This window comes from Cervus elaphus, chromosome 9, assembly GCF_910594005.1.
Source record: "Cervus elaphus chromosome 9, mCerEla1.1, whole genome shotgun sequence".
Classification (NCBI taxonomy): Eukaryota; Metazoa; Chordata; class Mammalia; order Artiodactyla; family Cervidae; genus Cervus; species Cervus elaphus.
Window position 1 is genome coordinate 78,694,421 of NC_057823.1, and position 25,144 is coordinate 78,719,564.

Here is a 25,144-nt window from a genome sequence, read left to right on the forward strand (position 1 = left end):
AATTTCATTTATATTCTGTTCCTCTTGTTGTCCTATCTTGTAAACTTTTCCATCAGAAATGTTTTAGACCATCATTTTTGTCCCACTCCTCCCTATTTTTAATGCTGAATTACACAAGAGATGAAGTTCATGTCAGTAAAAACAGGTATGAGGAAAGGTGATCACCACTACTCTCAACAGCATCTTGGCCCTAAATGTAATGCTGTGAGTTAAAATTAGTGTATCGAGCTCCTATCGCCAGCAACAGTGAACCCTCTTTTCTTCCCAAACAACAAAATACCCTTAACTAAGCACTTGTATCACTATGCTGCAATCATATGCTTGCTTATATATCTTTCTCATTCCACGTTAAAGTCCCTGGGTCCCTGTTAAATGCTATATTCATATTGCCTAACTCAGTTTTTGGCACACACTAGATGATAAGTCAGAGAAGGCAATGGCACTCCACTCCAGTACTCTTGCCTGGAAAATCCCGTGGATGGAGGAGCTAGGACCATGGGGTCGTTAAGAATTGGACATGACTGAATGACTTCACTTTCACACATTGGAGAAGGAAATGGCAACCCACTCCAGTGTTCTTGCCTGGAGAATCCCAGGGACAGGGGAGCCTGGTGGGCTGCATCTACGGGGTCGCACAGAGTCAGACACTGCTGAAGTGAGTTAGCTAGCTAGCTAGATGTTAAGTACTTGTATTATTGTGTCAATAAATAAATGAATGAGTGAACCATATAGATAAGAACAGTATGACTGATGGTGTTAAAATTTTACTATTCTCTAATTTTTCCTCTTTCCTTTTTCAAAAGTCTGAGATTATAATGTAGTGACAGACAAGTAATCATGTGATTTTTGTTGAAATAAGTTGTTGCTCAGTATTCTGTTTATTGGTATTTACATACATCCAGATCTTTTGGTGATACTTATTATCTTCCACCAGAATCATATTGTAGCTTCCAATGCTCAGAAAAAATGAAATTAGAGCACAGTTTCAATAGAACTAAATCCATCTGTAGACTGTGTGGAAATACAGCATCATTCTAGACTGGAAAAATAATTTTTTAAAGTTTTTCATATAATGAATAGTAAAAGAGTTTTCTCAAGGATCAAACTGCTCTTATAAGGATAAAAAATATATAGATGTTAGAGCATCTCCAACTTAAAGTAACTATCTACTAGTGTTAGTTGCTCAGTCGTGTCCAACTATTTGTAACGCCATAGACTGTAGCCCTCCAGGCTCCTCTGTCCATGGAATTCTCCAGGCAAGAAAACTGAAGTCAGTAGTCATTCCCTTCTCCAGGGGATCTTCCCGACCCAGGAATCAAACCCATGTCTCCTTCATGGCAGGCAGATTCTTTACCATCTGAGCCACCAGGAATATGGGTATCTTGTGTATGACCATCTGACACTGAAAAGTATTGTATTGCAAGATTCGCCTGTTTGGGACTTTACTTCATGCCCCTGGAAAGGAGCAGCATCATATACTACTATAGGGTCTTTTACTTAAATTGAAATAAAATTGATCACATTATATTATTCTGTTGTGGTTTCAGGTATACAGCATAATAATTTGATCTTTATACAAATTAACTACCATCCTAAGTCTAGTTATGATCCTTCCCCAAATAACTGACCACCTTCACCCATTTCATGTGCCCCTCAAATCCCCTTCCTTTCTGGTAACTACCAATCTGTTCTCTGTAAGTTTTGTTTTGTTTTACTTTGTTCATTTGTTTTATTTTCATATTCCACATGTAAGTGAAATCATACAGTATTTTTCTTTCTCTGTCTGACTTATTTTACAAAGCATAATGCCCTCAAGGCATTGTCTATGTTTTTGGATAAATGTTATTTTTTTTTAATAACTAAGAGATTTGTCATTGTGGGATTTCCTGGTAGCTCAGCTGGTAAAGAATCTTCCTGCAATGCAGGAGACCCTGGTTTGATTCCTGGGTTGGGAAGATCCCTTGGAGGAGGGCATGGCAACCCACTCCAGTATTCTTACCTGGAGAATCTCCATAGACAGAGGAGCCTAGTGGGCTACAGTCCATGGGGGTCACGAAGTGCCGGACATGACTGAGCGACTAAGCACAGCCCAGCACAGCTCAGCAGTTTTCCATTGTGTGTGTGTATATGTGTGTGTAGGGGGTGGGGGTTGTGTATGTATATCACATCTGCTTTATTCATTCATCCATTGATGGACATTTAGGTTGTTCCCATATCTTGGCTACGGTAAATGATGCAACAGTGAACATAGTGCATTTATATATTTTTTTAAATTCATGTTTCCATTTTCTCCATATAAATGCCTGTGATTGGAACAGCTGGATCATATGGTAGTTTTGCATTTTTATTTTTTGAGGAAACATCATACTGTTTTCCCTGATGGCTGCACCAATTTACATTCCCACCAACAGTGTAGGAATGTTCCCTTTATTCTACATCCTTGCCAACACTTGTTATTTCTTGTCTTTTTGATAGCATAATCATTGCAACAGGTGTGAGTGATATGTTCTTATAGTTTTTATTTTCATTTCCCTCATAGAGATGTTGAACATCTTTTTGTGTACCTGTTGGTCATCTATATTTCTTCTTTGGAAAAAACGTCTATGTAGATTCTCTGCCCATTTTTTTAACCAAATTGTGACTTTTTTTTTTTTTTGACTTGAATTTTGCAAATTCTTTGTATATTTAGGATATTACCCCTTGTCAAATGTACAATTTGCAAATCATTTCTCTCATTCAGTAGGCTGATTTTTAATTTTGTTGAATAATTCCTTTGCTGTGAATAAGTGTTTTAGTTTGATATAGTGTTCTTGTTTATTGTTTCCTTTGCTGCTTTTGCACTGGGGTATCATATCCAAAAATCTCATGTCAAGACCAATATCAAGGAAATTATGAGTTCTATTTTTTTTATAGGTCTGTGTTTTCTTTTAGGAGTTTTATGGTTTCAGGTCTTACATTTAATGCTTTACTCCATTTAGAGTTAACCTTTAGGTATAGTATAACATAGTGGGCTCGTTTCATTCTTTTGCCTGAGTCTGTCCAAATTTTCCGATACCATTTATTAAAGAGACTCTCCCTTCTGCATAGGATAATGTTAGCTATTGGTTGAAAACTAATTGACCACACAATGTGCAGGTTTATTTTGATTTTCTATTCTGTTCCATTGGTCTATGTGTCTTTATGTCAATACCATATTCTTTTGATTACTATAGCTTTGTAGTATAACTTAAAATCAGGGCATGTGATATCTCCAGCTTTGTTCTTCTTTCTTAAGATTGCTTTGGTTATTGTGGATCTTTGGACTTACATACACCTTTTAGAATTATTCATCCTAATTCCATGAAAAATATTGTTGAACTTTTTATAGGGATTGCATTTCCAGGCTCTTATGTTTCAAATTCTCAAAACAGGGTGTTTATAGATTTTAAAAAATTCAGCTAGCAACTTTTAGAAGTAACTTATCTGTGAACTTTTCTGAGCAAATGATTCCATTCTTCCTGTATTCTAAGATTACAGATTATCATGCTTACAGTTAAAATTCAGTTCAGTTCAGTCACTCAGTCGTGTCTGACTCTTTACGACCCCGTGAATCGCAGCACGCCAGGCCTCCCTGTCCATCACCAACTTCCGGAGTCTACCCAAACCCATGTCCATCAAGTCAGTGATGTCATCCAGCCATCTCATCCTCTGTCGTCCCCTTCTCCTCCTGCCCCCAATCCCTCCCAGCATCAGGGCCTTTTCCAATGAGTCAACTCTTCGCATGAGGTGGCCAAAGTATTGGAGTTTCAGCTTTGGCATCAGTCCTTCCAATGAACACCCAGGACTGATCTCCTTTAGGATGGACTGGTTGGATCTCCTTGCAGTCCAAGGGACTCTCAAGAGTCTTCTCCAACAACACAGTCCAAAAGCATCAATTCTTCAGCACTCAGCTTTCTTCATAGTCCAACTCTTACATCCATACATGACTACTGAAAAAACCATAGCCTTGACTAGACAAACCTTTGTTGGCAAAGTAATGTCTCTGCTTTTCAATATGATATCCAGGTTGGTCATAACTTTCCTTTCAAGGAGTAAGCGTCTTTTAATTTCATGGCTGCAATCACCATCTGCAGTGATTTTCGAGCCCCCAAAAATAAAGTCTGACACTGTTTCCCGTTTCCCCATCTATTTGCCATGAAGTGATGGGACCAGATGCCATGATCTTAGTTTTCTGAATGTTAAGCCAACTTTTTCACTCTCCTCCTTCACTTTCATCAGGAGGCTTTTTTCCATTGTCAATTTAATAAAGAGTTAATGGACTAATTTCCCATTTGCATCTCATATTAAATGGAATCCATTTCCTTCCTTATTGGGGTCCTTTTTAAAAATCTGAATGTATAACCATGATACCCAAAATGCACTTCAGGAAAAGAAAACCAGAGTTAATTTTGCTGTGAATATATCTTATTCTTGTGGGGGTGGGAGGACGGGATGTCTGTGTTGCCGCTTAGTGAAAAAACTGCTTACATAGCACTGTGCTTTAGGATATTGAGTACATATTTGTATGAATGAGCGCTATGAATGAATGAACATTAAATTGTTTGGCTTTTCTCTTAGATGTTCTACTTCTTGGCCTCATGGTTGTTTTCTATGATTATTTCCCTTTTAAAAATAAAGAGTGATCATTGGATCATCAGAAAATATGAATTACCTTTCAGAATTTAACTCCCTAAATTACCCTATGAATTAGATATAAGGAAAAAGGTGTTAGTTAATCTGGGTTTCAGTTTCTTCATTCACATAGTCATTGTGGAGAGGAGAACTTTGTTATTAGATTAAGTGAGTCTGTCTCCCTTGACCATGTTACTGTATTCCCAAGCTTCAGTTATTTCATTTATTAAATGGAAATAATTAAACCCAATTTAAAGAGTTGGTGTGATAAATATAATTAAATAATGTATTCAGGTAAACAGTATGGATATTCAGTAACTAATATTTGTTATTATTCACTTTATATTTAAATAATTTTCCTTAGAAATAGATTAGTTCTAGAATAGATTAGTTCTAGATAATTAACTTTCTTATAATCTCTATAGTTCTTTGATAGAAAATGAAGCTTTTCAAGATGTTTCTCCTTCTCTAAATAAAGAGACTACCTCAATTACAATAGATTTCTGGATTTGCCAGTGTGTACAGCTTGCTTGGCACACCTTGGCTTTGCTGATTGGCTCCATTCTGGGTTAGTGTCTTTTCTTCTGACCAGGGGAATTAGTGAAATGGATTTGGTGCCTGCTGAGTAGGTAGTTCATCCTGTGCCCATCAATACTGTGTTAGGGACTTTGTGAATATTTTCCATAAAGAGTGCTTTCAGCTGGTAATTCAGCCAATAGTCCTTTCCACTCGAATAGTTTGTTTGTGATTTAAATTACCCCCATCCAAACGCTGATTTCAGATACTGTGCTCATCTCCTAGACCAACATCATTGTTTAGTTCAGTTTCTCAACAAAGTAAAAGAGAAACTCTGTAAAATTTTTCTCTTCTCACTTTCTGACTCCATCTCTGATCACTGAGGTGTTAAGTTGGAGAATTACATGTCTTTTGCCTGGAGAAATCTTTTTTTAAAAAGTCTCCCAAATCTGTAATTTCAAATATACAATTTTATTTTGTGTAGCACAACTTTATTTACATGAACTTAATTATCCTTACCAGGATAAATAACTCCTGATTGCTTTAAAAAATAAAAAGGTACAAAATTGTGCCATTTGCAGAGATGTGGATGGACCTAGAGACTGTTACAGAGTGAAGCAAGTCAGAAAGAGAAAAACACACATTGTATATTAACACATATATGTGGAATCCAGGAAAAAATGGTACAGATGGACCTATTTGCAAATTAGAAATAGAGACACAGACCTTAAAATAAAACAACAACTTATGAACACCAAAGGAGGGTGAGGGGGTGAGATGAATTCAGAGATTGGGATTGATATATGTAAACTACTATGTATAAAATAGATAATGGAAACCTACTGTATAGCACAGGGAACACTGCTCCATGCTCTCTGCTGACTTAAACAGGAAGGAAATCCAAAAAAGAGGGGATACATGTTTATGGAGAGCTGATTCACTTTGCTATACAGTAGAAACCAACACAATATTGTAAAGCAACTATGCTTATTAATTTAAAAAGCATAATGATAAATAGTCTTTTTTTAAATGTAATGATAAGAGTATGGTTACTGAAGCATTAGAGTTCTGGGATTCAAATTAGTTCTCTAATACAGAAAATGTCAGGCTTCCCAGGTGGCGCTACTGTTAAAGAACCCACCTACCAATGCAGGAGACATAAGCGACGCAGGTTCGATCTCTGGGTCAGCAAGATCTCCTAGGGCACAGCAACCCATTCCAGTATTCTTGCCTGGAGAATCCCATGGATGGAGGGCTTGGCAGGCTATCGTCCATAGGGTCGCACACTGTTAGACAACACTGAAGCAACTTAGCATGCACTCACAGAAAATGTATACACCTGCATAAATACACAAAAACAAAATGTATTTGGAATCTGTATTAATTTCTAGCAATCTGAGGACTGACCAGTGAGAGTTTAAGTTATCAAGCAAAACCAACCCAGATATCTACCTCGTAGATTTTACTTTAATATGAAGTAAAGAAATAAATATGAAACACACTTTTCTGTTTTCAATAGTACTCCAGAAAATGGTGACATCAATTTGAAGTGCAAAGAATGTTTCTGCCACATTCCATGCACAGATTGGTGGTCAAATGGCCAACTGACAATTCGGACCTAAAATGAGTAGAATTCAGACCTAAATTCTGGGGAGTTTAGGTATTCTTTTTTTTTTTCCCCCCTTGGCAATTGGCAATTGATTTATCTCAAGATAGATACCTTGAGTTTGTACCTAGTTTTAATAATCTTTTTTCTTCTCTCTCTTCTTTTTTTTTTTTTTTAATTTTTGTGGAATAAAACTCAGATATTAATGTAGTAAGTAAGGCAGCCAAGGGAGGGTAGATATTCAGAAATGGAGGTTTATAGTTTTGAGTAAAGACTGATCAGAATAGAAAAGTGAATTTACAGAGTGACTAACCAAAGCCAGATGTGAGAGTTGGACTATAAAGAAAGCTGAGCGCTGAAGAATTGATGCCAATTTTGAACTGTGTTGTTGGAGAAGACTCTTGAGAGTCCCTTGGACTGCAAGGAGATCCAAGCAGTCCATCCTAAAGGAGATCAGTCCTGGGTGTTCATTGGAAGGACTGATGTTGAATTGAAACTCCAATACTTTGGTCACCTGACTGAAACTCAACTGAACTGAGGAATAAAGATGTCTTTGCTTATTATAAGCTTCATTCAGTGAGGTTGATGAACTTGAGAGACAGGAACAAATGAGTTTCAATTTTTATCCCCTTTTTTATCCCTTATTTTAATTCTTTCTTCTCTGCCCAGGGTTTCCAAGGGAATCTGTCTCAGTCACTGAATTGAGGCACTGTATCAATTCTTTGGAGATGACTCAACCCCCTATTTATTTATTTATTAGTTATGGAATCACTAATTCCACTCCTGGCTCCTGAAAACTCAGATGGTAATTTTTGAAGGAATGATTGTTGAAAACCTAACTGTGAATTAAAAAAAAAAAAAACTATTATCTGATTTTTTAAAAAATCAGATTTTTTGTAGAGAGTCAAAAAATACATAATTGTAGTGATTCCATATTTCTATCTCAAGTTCCCAAATGTCTCATCACAGAACACTTTGCTTGGTTCCATTTATACAGTTTCTAGCTTTTAGTTACTTCTTATCATTTCAACCTCATATGAGATAGTCTGCTAACTGATGATACTTGCTGTGTGAATGAAAGTGAGAGTGAAGTAGCTCTGTCGTGTCCAACTGTTTGCAACCCCTTGGACTGTAGCCCCCCAGGCTCCTCTGTCCTTGGGATTTTCCAGGTGAGAATACTGGAGTGGGTTGCCATTTCTTCTCCAGGGGATCTTCCAGACCCAGGGATTGAACCCGGGTCTCCCACATTGTAGGCAGATGCTTTACTGTCTGAGCCACCAGTGAAGTGTGTTAGCTTGAAGTAAATTTCACTTGTACCAGAACTGGACAGCTGCTGGACTCCTTCATTTCTACCAGGACCTGCATTAGAAAATGATCCCTGAGAATTGAATCACAGAATTGCTCAGCTGACATTCATTAGTCCACACTTCCAAATTCATGGTGAAAAAATTTGACCATTCTTCAGGACAGCATCCTGGATAAAAATCCTGAGCACCTGACAAATCTAACTTTTTAGCTCCTGATATTAACACCCTGCCACTAATCTCTCAGATTCCCTGTGGTGATGAATATTTTCTCTTGCGTGCCACCAAAGAATTGGCATGCTCCTCCAGATTCCTTTAATACTGTCTTTTAATATGTAACACTTCCAGTCCCAAAGCTAGATAACAAGTAATTTCTTACAGAAATCCTTGTCTTTCAAAGCAAGTCCTTTACCATATTTCTTAATGAAAACTTGTTAGTTTGAATTCATAGTTTTCACTACAGAGGGGAAAAAAAAAATGTTCAAAGCTTTCCTCTTCTCAATCATCCCAATAAAAATTTAGCTGTTCCAGTGTGTTCTACTAGGCTGCTGCTTTTTCTTTTTCCCTGCGGATTTGTTCTCATATAATCAGGAAAAATCTTGAAGGTAAAATTTGGCCCTCAATGTTCTTAGAAGACAACTCCTACCTAAAATTTTTGCACAAGTGTTGATGATTTCCAAACAAGGGATCTTTTCTATTATACATATTTAAAATACTCCTTTCTTTTATTATTTTGCTTGTCCATTTATTTTGGTTTTGTGTGCAGCTGGGATTTTAGTGGGTTTTTTTTTGAATGTTTGTCATTTTGAGGATTACAGGGGAAAAAATAGCTAATAGTTTCAAAGAGCTTATCTCCTAGCAGTTCTGAAAAGATGTATGCAGAAATGAGAGTATCTGTGTGGAAATTTAAAAGAGATACATTTGAGCTGAACCTATTAATTCCTTAAGTTGTCACAGGAAAAAAAAAATCTGTCAAATTATTTTTGACATTCTTTACAGTTTACATTTATAATTAGTGCTGCTATATTCAGGTTGCTGAATTAGGTCCATTTCGGAGTATTTTATTCTTACAGAACATGAGTGATTACAGTGGAAACCAGCTAGGAAGAAGGATTATAATTGGATAAAAAATTTAAAAGAGTGAATTAATTATTGGGAACTATAATTAATCAGGGTTATTCTTCTCAAGGTTAGCACTTTAAAATGTATTTTACAGGTAATATAAAAATGCTTCACTTAGTTAAAACCTTTCATAATGATGATAATACACCTTATCACAAAGGCGAGGAGAAATCCCTTTTACATGAAATCCCTGTTTTGTTTAATTTTGTTAACTTTGCTCTATCATCAATCCAGTGGTCAGCCAGCAGAACAGAAGGCAGGATAATTGGGTTTGGAGTATTACCACCCGCTTATGGAAATTTGGAGAGCAGCAGTCACAAGTAACACTGGTTTCTCTGCTGCTACACCAATTCCTAATGGACATCTGTCCACTTTCTCAAAGCCTTCCCCCGATATTTTAGCCACCTATCAGCTTGTGTTCAAGAGAGACCCTTTAGTGGAGTGCCCAGGTTGTTTTAAATAGACTTACATTTTAGAATCTGGAGTCTCTTTTTTAAATTATGATTTTATATTACAGAGAATTGCAAATATGCATAAAAGTAGATAGACTATATATGTTTAGGAGCAAGGGATATCTTGGAAGTCTTTGTCAATTTCCTCTCCCTCTCAATTTTGAATGTGAAACTAAAACTGTTCTAAAAAGAAAATGAAGTCTTAGGGAAAAAATAGACAATTATAATGAATCCACCTATACTCATCCATCCAAAACCATCCACTTATGGGCAATTCCAACCCCTCTACTTCTCCATCTATGTTCTTTCTTTTTTAAAATAAATTTATTTTTAATTGAAGGATAATCACTTTACAATATTGTGTCAGTGTCTGCCGTACATCAACATGAATCAGCAATAGGCATATATATGCCCCCTCCCTCTTGAACCTCCTCCCAACTCACACCCCATCTCATATCTCTAGTTTGTCACAGAGCCCCATTTGAGTTCCCTGAGTCATACATATTCTTTTTCAAATGAATTTATGTGATAATAGACATAGTATAATTTAAACTCTAATCATTTCAATATGTAAACCTAAGACATAAACCCCCTTTCTGTTAGCATAACCATATATGCCTTTCCTAAGTAAAAACTAATTTTTCTTTAAAAACAAATATATAAATTAGTTCAAAAGGCACTTAGTATCTCTGGCCAAAAAAAAAAAAAAAAAAAATCCTAGATGTCAACAATTTTAAAAATTGAGAAAAATGTTTTCTATATTTCAATTTCATTTTTGTTTTATATTCAAGTAACTCATATGTAATTTATATAATATCATTTGAATTATTTGTGTATATGTTTTTATTTGTTTATCTTTTCATTTATAAATATGACTAAGGAAATATTTCAAATTACATGTACCTAAAGCCAATGTAACCTATTTCTGGGTAAGGAGATCCAAGTTGATTTGTTTCAAGAATGTTTTGTGTGAGTATATATATATGCTTCAGTTCAGTTCAGTCACTCAGTCACATCCGACTCTTTGTGACCCCATGGACTGCAGCATGCCAGGTTTTCCTGTCCATCACCAACTCCTGGAGCTTACTCAAACTCACATCCATCAAGTCAATGATGCCATCCAACCATCCAACATTTCATCCTCTGTCATCCCCTTCTTCTCCTGCCTTCAATCTTTCCCAGCTTAAGGGTCTTTTCCAATGAGTCAGTTCTTTGCATCAGGTGGCCGAAGTATTGGAGTTTCAGCTTCAGCATCAGTCCTTTCAATGAATATTCAGGACTGATCTCCTTTAGGATGGACTGGTTGGATCTCTTTGCAGTCTAAGAGACTCTCAAGAGTCTTCTCCAATGCCACAGTTAAAAAACATCAATTCTTTGACAATCAGCTTTCTTTATAGTCCAGCTCTCACATCCATACATGACTACTGGAAAAACCATAGCTTTGACTAGACAGACCTTTGTTGACAAAGTAATATCTCTGCTTTTTAATATGCTGTCTAGGCTACTCATAGCTTTTCTTCCAAAGAGCAAACTTCTTTTAATTTCATGACTATAGTCACCATCTGCAGTAATTTTGGAGCCCCCAGAAATAAAGTCTGTCACTATTTCCATTGTTTCCCCATCTATTTGCCATGAAGTGATGGGACTGGATGCCATGATCTTAGTTTTCTGAGTGTTGAGGTTTTTTTTTTTTTTTTTTTTTTACATTTTTTTTTTTTTAATTTTTTCAGTGGGTTTTGTCATACATTGACATGAATCAGCAATAGATTTACACGTATTTCCCATCCCTATCCCCCCTCCCACCTCCCTCTCCACCCGATTCCTCTGGGTCTTCCCAGTGCACCAGGCTCAAGCACTTGTCTCATGCATCCCACCTGGGCTGGTGATCTGTTTCACCATGGATAATATACATGCTGTTCTTTCGCAATATCCCACCCTCACCTTCTCCCACAGAGTTCAAAAGTCTGTTCTGTACTTCTGTGTCTCTTTTTCTGTTTTGCATATAGGGTTGTCGTTACCATCTTTCTAAATTCCATATATATGTGTTAGTATGCTGTAATGATCTTTATCTTTCTGGCTTACTTCACTCTGTATAAGGGGCTCCAGTTTCATCCATCTCATTAGAACTGGTTCAAATGAATTCTTTTTGACGGCTGAGTAATATTCCATGGTGTATATGTACCACAACTTCCTTATCCGTTCATCTGCTGATGGGCATCTAGGTTGCTTCCATGTCCTGGCTATTATAAACAGTGCTGCGATGAACATTGGGGTGCATGTGTCTCTTTCAGATCTGGTTTCCTCAGTGTGTATGCCCAGAAGTGGGATTGCTGGGTCATATGGCAGTTCTATTTCCAGTTTTTTAAGAAATCTCCACACTGTTTTCCATAGCGGCTGTACTAGTTTGCATTCCCACCAACAGTGTAAGAGGGTTCCCTTTTCTCCACACCCTCTCCAGCATTTATTGCTTGTAGACTTTTGGATAGCAGCCATCCTGACTGGTGTGTAATGGTACCTCATTGTGGTTTTGATTAGCATTTCTCTGATAATGAGTGATGTGGAGCATCTTTTCATGTGTTTGTTAGCCATCTGTATGTCTTCTTTGGAGAAATGTCTGTTTAGTTCTTTGGCCCATTTTTTGATTGGGTCTTTTATTTTTCTGGAATTGAGCTTCAAGAGTTGCTTGTATATTTTTGAGATTAATCCTTTGTCTGTTTCTACATTTGCTATTATTTTCTCCCAATCTGAGGGCTGTCTTTTCACCTTACTTATAGTTTCCTTTGTAGTGCAAAAGCTTTTAAGTTTCATTAGGTCCCATTTGTTTAGTTTTGCTTTTATTTCCAATATTCTGGGAGGTGAGTCATAGAGGATCTTGCTGTGGTTTATGTCGGAGAGTGTTTTGCCTATGTTCTCCTCTAGGAGTTTTATAGTTTCTGGTCTTACATTTAGATCTTTAATCCATTTTGAGTTTATTTTTGTGTATGGTGTTAGAAAGTGTTCTAGTTTCATTCTTTTACAAGTGGTTGACCAGCTTTCCCAGCACCACTTGTTAAAGAGGTTGTCTTTTTTCCATTGTATATCCTTGCCTCCTTTGTCAAAGATAAGGTGTCCATAAGTTCGTGGATTTATCTCTGGGCTTTCTATTCTGTTCCATTGGTCTATATTTCTGTCTTTGTGCCAGTACCATACTGTCTTGATGACTGTGGCTTTGTAGTAGAGTCTGAAGTCAGGCAGGTTGATTCCTCCAGTTCCATTCTTCTTTCTCAAGATTACTTTGGCTATTCGAGGTTTTTTGTATTTCCATACAAATTGTGAAATTATTTGTTCTAGTTCTGTGAAAAATACCGTTGGTAGCTTGATAGGGATTGCATTGAATCTATAGATTGCTTTGGGTAGAATAGCCATTTTGACAATATTGATTCTTCCAAGACACAAACAGATGAGTGTTGAGTTTTAAGCCAACTTTTTCACTCTCCTCTTTCACTTTCATCAAGAGGTTCTTCAGTTCCTCTTCACTTTTTGCCATAAGCGTGGTGTCATTTGCATATCTGAGGTTATTGATATTTTGCCCAGCAAATTTGATTCCAGCTTGTGCTTCATCCAGCCTCGCATTTTGCATGATGTACTCTGCATATAAGTTAAATAAGCAGGGTGACAATATACAGCCTGACATACCCCTGTCCCTATTTGGAACTGGTCTGTTGTTCCATGTCCAGTCCTAACTGTTGCCTCTTGACCTCCATACAGATTTCTCAGGAGGCAGGTCAGTTGGTCTGGTATTCCATCTCTTAAAGAATTCCCCACAGTTTATTGTGCTCCACACAAAGGCTTTGGTGTAATCAATAAAACAGAAGTACATGTTTTTCTGGAACTCTCTTGCTTTTTTGACGACCCAAGGATGTTGGCAATTTGATCTCTTGTTCCTCTACCTTTTCTAAAACCAGCTTGATATCTGGAAGTTCATGGTTCACATACTATGAAGCCTGGCTTGGAGAATTTTGAGCATTACTTTGCTAGCATGTGAGATGAGTGCAAACTGTGCAGTACTTTGAACATTCTTTGGTATTACCTTTCTTTGGGATTGGTATGAAAACTGACCTTTTCCAGTCCCGTGGCCACTGCTGAATTTTCCAAATTTGCTGGCATATTGAGTACAACACTTTCACGGCTTCATCTTTTAGGATTTGAAATAGCTCAACTGGGATTTCATCATCTCCACTAGCTTTATTCATAGCGATGTTTACTAAGGCCCACTTGACTTTGCATTCCAGGATGTCTGGCTCTAGGTGAGTGATCACACCATCGTGGTTATCTGGGTTATGAAGATCATTTTTTGTATAGTTCTTCTGTGTGTTCTTGCCACTTCTTAATGTCTTCTGCTTCTGTTAGGTCCATTTGATTCCTGGTCTTTATTGTACCTTTATTGTGTATATATGCTTACAGACATGCTTATGTGTATTGTTATGGTTTGTTTAAATGAAAAAATATATGTATACATAGAATTTTTTTAAAAACCCTTTTATAGAATATAGTGGACTCATATCATTTCTGACTTCAAGAGTATACTTTAGAATTTTAAAAATTTATTTCATGTAACTAAATGTATCATATGTAATCAGAATAGTCTAAGTGATCCTACAGTGACAAACAAGTTCAAAATATCAGTGGCTTAATATAACAAAGATTTATTCCTTGATCACACCATATGTGTGTGCTTGCTCAGTCATTTAGTTGTGTCTGACTTTTTTGCAGACCCCTAAGCCTATAGCCCGCTGGGCTCCTCTGTCCATGGAATTTCCCAGGCAAGAGGGGGTTGCCATTTCCTCTTCCAAGAGACCTTCCCAATCTAGGAACTGAGTCCACATCTCTCCATTTTCTGCTTGGCAGGCAGATTCTTTACCTCTGAGCCACCCAGGAAGTCCTAATCACACTATGCATTTGTTGAAAATCCGGTCACTGTAGTCATATAAGAATCCAAGATGACTTAGCAACCAATATCTTGAAAGATGTTGAAAACCATCCCAAAGAGAAGAGAGAGAGAGAGAGATGCTTTGGAGAACTTTGTACATGCAACTAAATGTTTAGCCAGCAAGTCACTTTAGCCCATAACCTATTGGACTTACTAATCACATGGCCCCATCCCAACAATCAGAAGCCAGGAAGTACTTTCCTATTGGGTATCCTGGACTAGTTAAGAACTGGAAATATTGTCAAACTGCACCAATGCCTACAACAACAGTTTGATAATTTCTCATATGGATGGGCTACCTGATTCAGGTATATAATTTTTATATTTGTGTTTTTCAAATTTTATCTACCAAAGTTTCTATGTGGTGGATCAGGAATAAGAAAACTTTCCTTAAAAGGACATGACAAAGAAAGACCATGGCAACATCCTGGGACCAAAAGAAGGTGGATACAAGTGGATACAAAATCAATTCTACTGCACTCAAGGATGACCATGTGCCAGACACTGGGGATAAAGACTAAGGGAGACACTAATTACATTCTAGAGGGTTTCATAGGCAAATAGAGGCATCAAATGATATCTCATTTGCAGTAAGAGTATGTCTACCATGGCCACATGCTATCCACATGGAATGACAGTATAACAGCACTGTATAAATACCTGTCAAAAGAAAGTCAAAAAATTTCTCTTTATTTCATGAAGAAACTTTTCTACATTTCTGCTTCTCAGTTATGCTGACAAAAACTGAAGCAGCTTACATATTTATTAGGAATATTTAGAAAAGTCATAACAACTTTATTTCCTTAACCTATTGTATTTATCCTCAGTATCAGTAACACCAAATACTTTCATTCATTTTTCCAACATAATTTTTTAACATTTCCTTATGGTAAAAAAATTTTTAAATTAAGCTCAAGTATAAATTACTCAGTGCTTAGACAACCAGTCATGCTTAAAATCTTGTATACTAGGGTTCAGCATTATGGAAACCAAGAACTTCCGGATGTCTAAACTGGGTATAAAAAAGGAAGAGAAACTAGAGATGAGATTGCCAACATTTGCTGGATGATAGAGAAAACAAGGGAATTTCAGAAAAATATCTATCTCTGTTTCATTGACTATGCTAAAGCCTTTGACTGTGTAGATCACAAAAAACTGTGTAAAACTCTGAGAGAGATGGGAATACCAGACCATCTTACCTGTTTCCTGAGAAACCTGTATGCAGGTTAAGATGTGACTATTAGAACCCTATATGGAACAACTGGTTCAAGATCAAGAAAGAAATTTGACAGGGCTGTCTGATGTCACCCTGTTTGTTTAACCTATTTGCTGAGCACTTCATGAGAAATGCCAGGTTGGATGAGTTACAAGCTGGAATCAAGATAGGTGGGAGAAACATCAACAACCTCAAATACACAGATGATACCACTCTAATGGCAGAAAGTGAAGAGGAACTAAAGAACCTGTTGATGAGGGTGAAGGAGGGGAGTCAAAGAGCCAGCTTGAGAGTAAACATTAAAAAAAAAAAGCTAAGATCCTAGCATCTAGCCCCATTACTGAATGGCAAACAGACGGGGAAGAGGTGGAAGTAGTGACAGATTTCCTCTTCTTGGGCTCCAAAATCACTGAAGATGGTGACTGCAGCCATGAAATCAGAAGACAATTGCTTATTGGCAGTAAAGTGATGACACACCTAGACAGGAAGTTGAAAAGAAGCCATTACTCTGCCAACAAAGGTCTGTACACTCAAGGCTATGGTCTTCAAAGGGGTCATGTATGGTTGTGAGAGCTGGACTGTAAGGAAGGCAGAATGCCAAAGAATTGATGCCTTTGAACTATGGTGCTGGAGAAGACTCCTGGAAGTCCCTTGGACAGCAAGGAGATCAAACCAGTCAATCTTCAAGGGAATCAATGCTGCATATTCACTGGAAGGACTGATGCTGAAGCTGAGGCTCCAGTATTTTGGTCATCTGGTACAAACAGATGACTCATTGGAAAAGTCTCTGATGCTGGGAAAGATGGAGGGCAGAAGGAGAAGAGGGCATCAGAGGATGATTTGGCTGGATGGCATCACCAATGCAATGAACATGAACCTGGGCAAACTCGGGGAGATGGTGAGAGACAGGGAGGCCTGATGTGCTGCAGTCCATGGGGTTGCAAAGAGTTGGACATGATTGGGCAACTGAACAAGAACAACCAGAGATATCTGCCATCAATTTTTGGGCAAATGTCCATGCAGATTATGTTCTTTGCATATGTGTGGTTTTTAAACATTGATTAATTTGTTTTTGGTTGTGCTGGGTCTTTGGCTGCACACAGGCTTCCTGTGGTTGTGGTGATCCAGAGCTACTCTTCACGGTAGTGTGCGGATTTCTCATTGCAACAGCTTCTCCTATTGCGGAGCATAGGCTGCAGGTGCATAGGCTCCAGTAGTTTGTAGCTGGCCTAACACTAGCCCATTGGTTGCAGTGTATGGGATCTAGGGCATATGGGCTTCAGTAGTTGTGCCACACAGGCTGAGGAGTTGCAACACGCAGGCTCTAGAGCATGGGCTTAGTAGTTGTGATGCAAGGACTTTAGTTGTCCCACGGCATGTGAAATCTTCCCCGATCAAGGATCAAACCTGTGTCCCCTGCAGGGGGTGGTACAGTGGATAAGCATATGCTTATCCACTGTACCACCATATCTCCGTATGTGTGAATTTTAGGGATTATATCATATTATATTGGATATATTATATGCTTTATGTACTTTAATTAAATGCATGATGCCACATTAACTTAGTTTACAATGTCATAAATATTGCATGTCATAATATTGCACAGATTATCCTTACTAAATTGTGTGCTGTTTTACTGTAATTTATTTAATTGTTTATATTTTTATTGAATGTCTATTTTGATTCAAATATTCCAGTATATATAAGCACTATTGTGTTGAACATCTCTCTGAGTTCATACTATATGCAACTTTATAACCTTTTGATCAATTACTGTTGTGAAATTGCTATGTCAAAATGTATGTATATGTATTTATTAAAGTGTAACTGATTTACAGTGCTGTGCCAGGCTCTGTTATGCGGCAAAGTGACTCAGCCATGCATGTGTACATTCTTTTTTAATATTCGTTTCCATTTGTGGTTTATCATAGAGTATTCAATATAGTTCCCTGTGCTATACAGTAGGATCTTGTTGTTTATTCATTCCAAATATAATAGTCTGCATCTACTAACTCTAAGTTTCCAGTCCATCACTCTCTCTCCTCTCCTCCCCCTTGACAACCACGAGTCTGATCTTTATGTCTGTGAGTCTGTTTCTGTTTTGTAGATAGATTCATTTGTGTCATATTTTAGATTGCACATGTAGGTGATATCATATGCTATTTGCCTTTCTCTGTCTGACTTACTGCTCTTAGCCTGACCATCTCTAGTTGCATCCGTGTTGCTGTAAAAGACATTATTTCATTCTTTTTAATGGCTGCATAGTACTCCATCTTGTATATGTACCACATCTCCTTTATACATTATCTATTGATGTACATTTATGCTGTTTCCATGTTTTGGCTACTGTGACTAATGCTGCTATGAATGGTGCATGTATCTTTTTGAATTATAGTTTTGTTTGAATCTATGCCCAGGAGTGGGATTGCTGGATCATAAAATAATTCTATTTTTAGTTTTCTGAGCAACCTTCATACTGTTTTCCATAATGGCTTCACCAACTTACATTCCCACCAATAGTGTAGAGGGCAGGAGGGTTCCCTTTTCTCTATATCCTCTCCAGCATTTGTTATTTGTATTCTTTTTAGTGCTGGCCATTCTGACTAGTGTGAGGTGGTACAAAAAGCAAAACAAGCAAACAAAAAATACGTATATGTTTATAGGTTTCTGATGTTGCCTGGTGACTTATCTTCCAAACTGTGTAGCAGTATATTTTTCCTTAAGAAATGCATAAGAGCATCCCTTTCTGAGACATTGTATGTTAACTAGGGAATTTTATGTGAGTGCTAAAGAAGGTCTGAAATTACACTGACTTCTCTTACAAACAATAAAAAGTTCACATAGGCAATATAGGGATGTAGAGCAGCCTTTCATATTTTCACTGGCTCATGATCTTTCTGTTAGTATGCTTTGTTCTTTTTAGAATATGTCTCTATTCTTCAAATTTACCTTAACATCCACTATATACATATATATACATATATACATATATATATATATATATATATATATATATATACACATACAGTAGCTCCAGCCATCCTGTAGCCATTCACATCAATGAGTCACAATGAAATATGAAGAAAAATAGATATATAAAACTATAAAAAGCTGCCACCTGAGTAAGCTCTCCTAAAAGGTAATTTTAAGAAGCCTTATCAAATGGTTGTTTACACATCATCGATCATCTTTATCTGTGCAGGAGGGTTGAATATATAGTCTTTAGTTGTATGGGTTACTAATTCCATCACTGTAGGGACGCCCTAGTAATAATGCATTGGGAGATTGATACTGAGAAGGAAATTATCAGCTTCTGCAAAACATTATACTTGCATATACATAAAGATATATACATTTAAGTTTTACCAATAGATTAAAGTTACATGCTTTTTTAGTTTGCTTTTTGATCAAAAGTTATCAATAATTTATAACTATTTTTGGCAAGCTTAAAAGTACCAAGAGATAAGGCAAATCTAGGCCATAATAATAGGTTTCTAAAGTAAGAAGAATTCAGTATTCAGTAACTCCTTAAAAGGGTAAATTTAAAATATTGTTGTAAATTGAAAAAATATTGTAAAGTCAAATGGTACATGTATGTCTAATTTAATTATTGAATGAACTTTTATTTTCTCTGCTGAAACAGAAGCACAGTTTATCTATTTATCAATCTAAAAAAAATTTTTTTTAATTTATAATAGTTTGAAAAATCACCCAGAGAAGTGAACTAAAAGTCATGATTGAAAATGATACATGATCTTTCAAATTACAAAGCCACTTGTGACAGGTTTCCTAATAGTTTTATCTACTCTTATAGTAACTTTTATTATACCTTTTAATAATAAAATATCCCTGAAGATAATTATACCTTCCAGTTGGTTTCTTAGAACCCTATCTCCGGTAAGCCTTGTGCTAAATACAGCAAAATACATAACCCATACAATTAGTGTGATAATTTTTTAACCATGGTTCATTTTAAAATTTTCAATATAGCCAGGCCATCATAAGATCCCATGTTTGACAACATACTTTCTATGGAACAATCAAGTCAACAATGATGGAGCAAAGCTGTACCTGAATGGGAGCCTCTGAGATTTAAATATAAGATCAGGGGCCACCTTTTACTGATGAGCCTTGGGCACACTTTTGAATTCTTCTGAGTTTAAGATTCTCAAAAGAAAAATGTAGGGAATATATGGTTTATAGTCTTGAATAAGTCTATGAAGAGTAAGAGATACAAAAGTTCTTAGTGCACAGTAAAACTCTATTCAAACATAAAGTAATATTATAAATATCACATTAGCAAAACACTTATAAAAGGAGAGTCATTTGCCATACATCATTTGTTTTCCTGGAGGTAAAGGGCAAACCAATATACTTTTAGCTGTTATTGACTTTATAAATAAATTTCCAGAAGGCCTCAAATATTATTGTTCCTCCACAGGTGCAGAAATATGAAGAAATCTTTCCCTTTGGAGCCATTCAAGCTCAATTTAGGAATCTAAAGACAAGTATAAGACTTCTGCATAAAGTTTGATATGTTTCATACCATATTTTTCAATCACACTTGAAATGATTATTTAATGAACAACAGTACCATATTGTCTTTTAAAAGCACTCTCAAAATATAGAAATATATAATAAATTGAGATTTTTCACATAGCAGCTTAAACTACCTTCATCTGAACTCAGAATCAGATAACTGTTTTCAACAGTAATTTTCAGGATTTTCCTCGAATTTTGCATGCGAACCTATAGTGTTTCTCCTCCACATATAGAGTGTGAAACTTCTCCAGTCAGTCCAGTGATTTACACTTTGACATCCTCCAGCTCTGCTTCAATCCAGCTCCAGTGAGGAAGCTGAAAACCACACTAGGCATTTCTCCAGGAGGAGTTTAGCGTAGGAGCTAATCATGTCAATGTTAAAGGACTAAATCAACAAAAAAGGGCTCTTGAGATAATCCAGAGGTAGTGCTGTGTGCTCAGTTGTTTCAACCATGTCTGACTCTTTGCAACCCCATGGACTGTAGCCCATCAGGTTCCTTTATCCATGGGATTATCCAGGCAAGAATACTGGTATGGGTTGCCATTTCCTTCTCCAGGAATCCAGACGTAGTAGCTATAGGATACAGCCGCCACTTCCTGAGCTGGGGGAGAGGGGGACAAATAAAGTGATTGGAGCATCACAACTGGGAAAAACAGACACAGGGCTCCCCCCAAACTGGGACTCAGACATGTGAGTATTAGTTCTGCCCACCTAGTGCAACTTTTTGGATCTCATAAAGGTGAGTCAGACCTTCGAGTAGGAATGGAGACTGCCAAGATGGTGCTGGTAACTCTGGGGGAAAAAAGCTAGAGACTGACAGCTAATTGCCTCTGCAAGATCAAGAGTAACTTACCAGGAAAGTTTGGGACCCCTGCCCTTATTATTAAAGCAATGAATTAGAATGAATTATCATTTGCATAGTAACTATCTTCCCCTATTCTCTTGAAATCCCCATCTCCAACTAAAGCAAAGTGTTCCTTGGCATGGTCCAGAATATTTTGATTCAAAATTAAGAGAATAGGGTGAGGTAGAAGAACTTTCAGAAGGGGAGGAGAGAGGGGGGAGATGCATATAGGAAGATTAATTCTAACTGCAAAGAAGAAAAAGGGGGGAAATACCAGTAGACTGGAGTTGAGAAAAGAGGGTTTGAGATTTCTGGATTTGTAGGACTTCAGAATAAACATGAGGTAAGAAAGTATTAGACATTGGTGGGAGGATTTCTAGAAGTGCTATGTATAGGAACTTTAGTGTTCCCTGAGAAATGCACATAAAAGTGGAAGTTCCTTTTTAGTTACTATCTGCTGGGCAGAGTCTACTGTGTGCAGAAAATGGACCATGTGGCTTTCTTTCAGCATTTATTCAGTTTTCACAGAATAGAAGCCTAGTTCACGTTGAAGTCTATAAAAATAACTTTATATAATCCTCCCTTGTGTACATGGTGTTTCACATTTATATGAACCACAGACAGAAAACAAACCAAACGAAACTTCTTCACATTAAGGAAAAGAAGATAAAATCATGGCAAGTAGAGGAGGATGTTCTAATCAAAAAGTAACCATTATTAAAGTTCTGTAACCACTGTGTTGATGTGTGTCCTTTAACTAATAAAATGTTAGCACAATTAAAAAGAATAAATAATAATATATAAATGTTAGTAAATGTCATAATGATTAATTATATTGATTATCTCCTACTGACAGCTCATAAAAAAAAAACACACATTTTTTTCTTTTGACATCTCAATGAAAGAAAACATTAGGCTCCATCATATTACTAGAAATAACAAACACCTTCAAATTTTATATTAAAAAACAGAGCTAACAAGCAGCTTTCAAACTTTTGAAAAGCAATTGAATGGAAAATAGACATTTGTGGCTAGCTCATGTTGCCATTGTAGAATCTTTTTCAAATTCCTTTTGCTTTTGGATTGATTTTTTAAGTATACCTATGACTGACAAGGCTTTCATCTCTGCACTCTCACACAAATGTACATTAAAAGTAAAAGTGAGCAGGCAAACAATGGTTGTAATTTACTTTCAATCATGGAGTTTGCCTGGCTTAAGCCATTTTAGGGTTTTTTGGCATCTTGAATAAGATCTTCTCCTAAGAGGAAGCTTGCCATGTCTAGACAGCAAAGCCTGTGACAAATTATAGTAAATTTGGCAAGTGTTTAGAATGTCTTTGTATAAAAGGTGTCTCTGACATGCTGTAGTTTTACCTTATGAAATGTATGACCTTAGAGTTGATATTGACCTTTCCTAAGCCTGTGCTGCTTCAGCTGCTCAATGGGGAAACTAAAGTGTCTATGTCATAAATTTACTGAAAGAATTAAGTGAAATAATGTTTAGGTATCACTGACAAATAATTGCCAATACTTAATAGTTTCATTACTACCAATATTGTATGGCACCTAAGCTATGTACCTATCAAGAGAATTGCTAGGATCCCACAAGATTTTGGAGTTATTTTACCTATTGATTATATCTGGTTTTAAGAAATACTTTCTCAACAAGGATTATTGACAGCATTTATTTCTGTTTAAATAGGGTTTGTGTTTGATGATACTTTTCAAAGACTAGATTATCCTTTTATTAGGTCACTGATCTGGCCCCGTCTTGGATTTCCCTCTTCCTCCTCCTTCCATACTTTTTGTTCTATAGGTCTGTTGGCCTGTCTTGTTTTCATCATGAACATGCTGTTCCCCAATCTTTAGTGGACTGGCGTTTAAACCATAGCACAAGAGGATTGTCTAGCAATCACATAGGCATGAATAGCTTTATAGCAATTTATTTCCTAAATTGTTCTTTCCAGTGTGACTTTCTTAAGCTCCTGTCTGTCTGTGGTCTGCCAGTTCTTTTCTTGATCTGCTTCCATGGTATTCATCTCTTGTTGCATTAACAAAATAAATTCTCACCCAGTCCAGATCTCATTTTGATTCATTACCCCAGATTATAAAGACTTCCAGGGATAATTTGAGAATGCAGAAATTCAGTGGAGTGACTGAGATATATTTTATTTTATCCTGGCTATAAACTTACAGTGGAGCTCAGTGCCTCTATCTATTTATGCATCTATCTATTTGTCTATCATCTCTTCTTGCATCTAGTATTAAGTACCTGTAAAGGGTCTACAATGTGCTACTGCATTCACAGAATATACTACTAGCAACAGTAAAAAAAAAAAAATTATTGCCTTGGTGGTGCTTACATTCTAATGGTACACTAACTTCCTTCCTTCCTATCCTTTTTCAATCTAACTTAAATAAGAATTAATAAATGAGAAAGCTTGTCATCAGAATGTGCATTATCATTTTTTAATTAAAAACTAAAATCAGACATTTTTCTGCTTGAAGTTACAATTGATGTAAAGGACTGGTTTGACAATGAGGATTCATTTTGCCAATTAGCTTATTCAATTGAATGAACTAAATCTGAAGCTGTAACTTTTGAAGTATGTATATTTAAAGCACATATATAATAGGCCTCACTTCTGGAAAATAAGTAATTTACAACTCTACATAAATGCTAGTTAAAAATTTAGATACTGGTTGTAAAATGTGTGAAGATATGTATATATACATATATTTTTTTTTTCTAAATGATTTTGGAGCATACACAATCTATCATGTTGAATCTCACTGTGCTAAGGTTCTCCCACTTTTAATCTGATATAGAGAGGAATAGGGGACTTCAAGTCTCCCTTGAATTTACTTTCTTACTAACCAGGAGATCAGCACTCTGCAAAGTTCTTTCCTAAAGAAATAAATGGAAGACAAAAAGTTGATAAAAAGCTTTGAAATTACTGAAAAGTTGATATTCATCACCCTTTGTTTACAGTTGATGGTGTTCTTCCTCATGGGAAGCAGGGCTTCTCAAACTCAATGCTGTTGTCATTTTACACAAGATCATTCTTGGTTTCAGGAGCTGTCCTGGGCTTTGGGACAATGTTTAGCAGCATCCCTGGCCCCTACCCAGGAAATCCCTACCCCTACCCAGGAAGCACCCCTTCTTCCAATTGTGACAATCAAAAATGTCTCCAGATATTGCCAGATTGTCTCCAAGGGGGCAATTGAGGACCACTGTGCTTACATAACCAGATGTGCTGACTTCCTTCCTGCTATAGTAACTGAGTCCCCCTGAGGGCTTCCCAGGTGGTGCTAGTGGTAACTAATCTATCTGCCAATGCAGATGCAAGAGACATGGGTTTGATCCCTGGGTTGGGAAGATATCCTAGAGGAGGAAATGGCAACCCACTCTAGGATTCTTGCTTGGGAAATCCCATGAACAGAGGAGCCTGGAGAACTACAATCCATGGGGTTGCAAAGAGTCAAACACAACTGAATGACTGAGCACCCACTCACTCACTTGCTCACCCTCACCCTAAACATAAGTCAAAAGTAACCATGTGCATCCCACCATGGGAAGACTGGCTTAAGGCTACTTCCCTGGAGAGCTTCTGCCCCACAATAAGTGACCTCAGCAGAAGAGGCTGGAAGTACACAGCGACGTGAACTGAGAAGGAATGGCAGATGGCCAACTGAAGAGGAGGCACTCCCCAAGGGGGAGAAACACTGAGGACATCCCCCAGGAGTAAAAGGAGGCACATGTGAGGAAAAGGATCACCTTTAAATGTCTGCTACTTCCAGAGAACGCCAGACCCCATTACTTCATGTCAGCCCCAAAAGACCTATCCTGTCAGCATCCTCCTCTCCCTCCTCTGTTTCCAGCCTAGAGAAGCCACAGGCAGCCTAGTGAGTGAGAGAA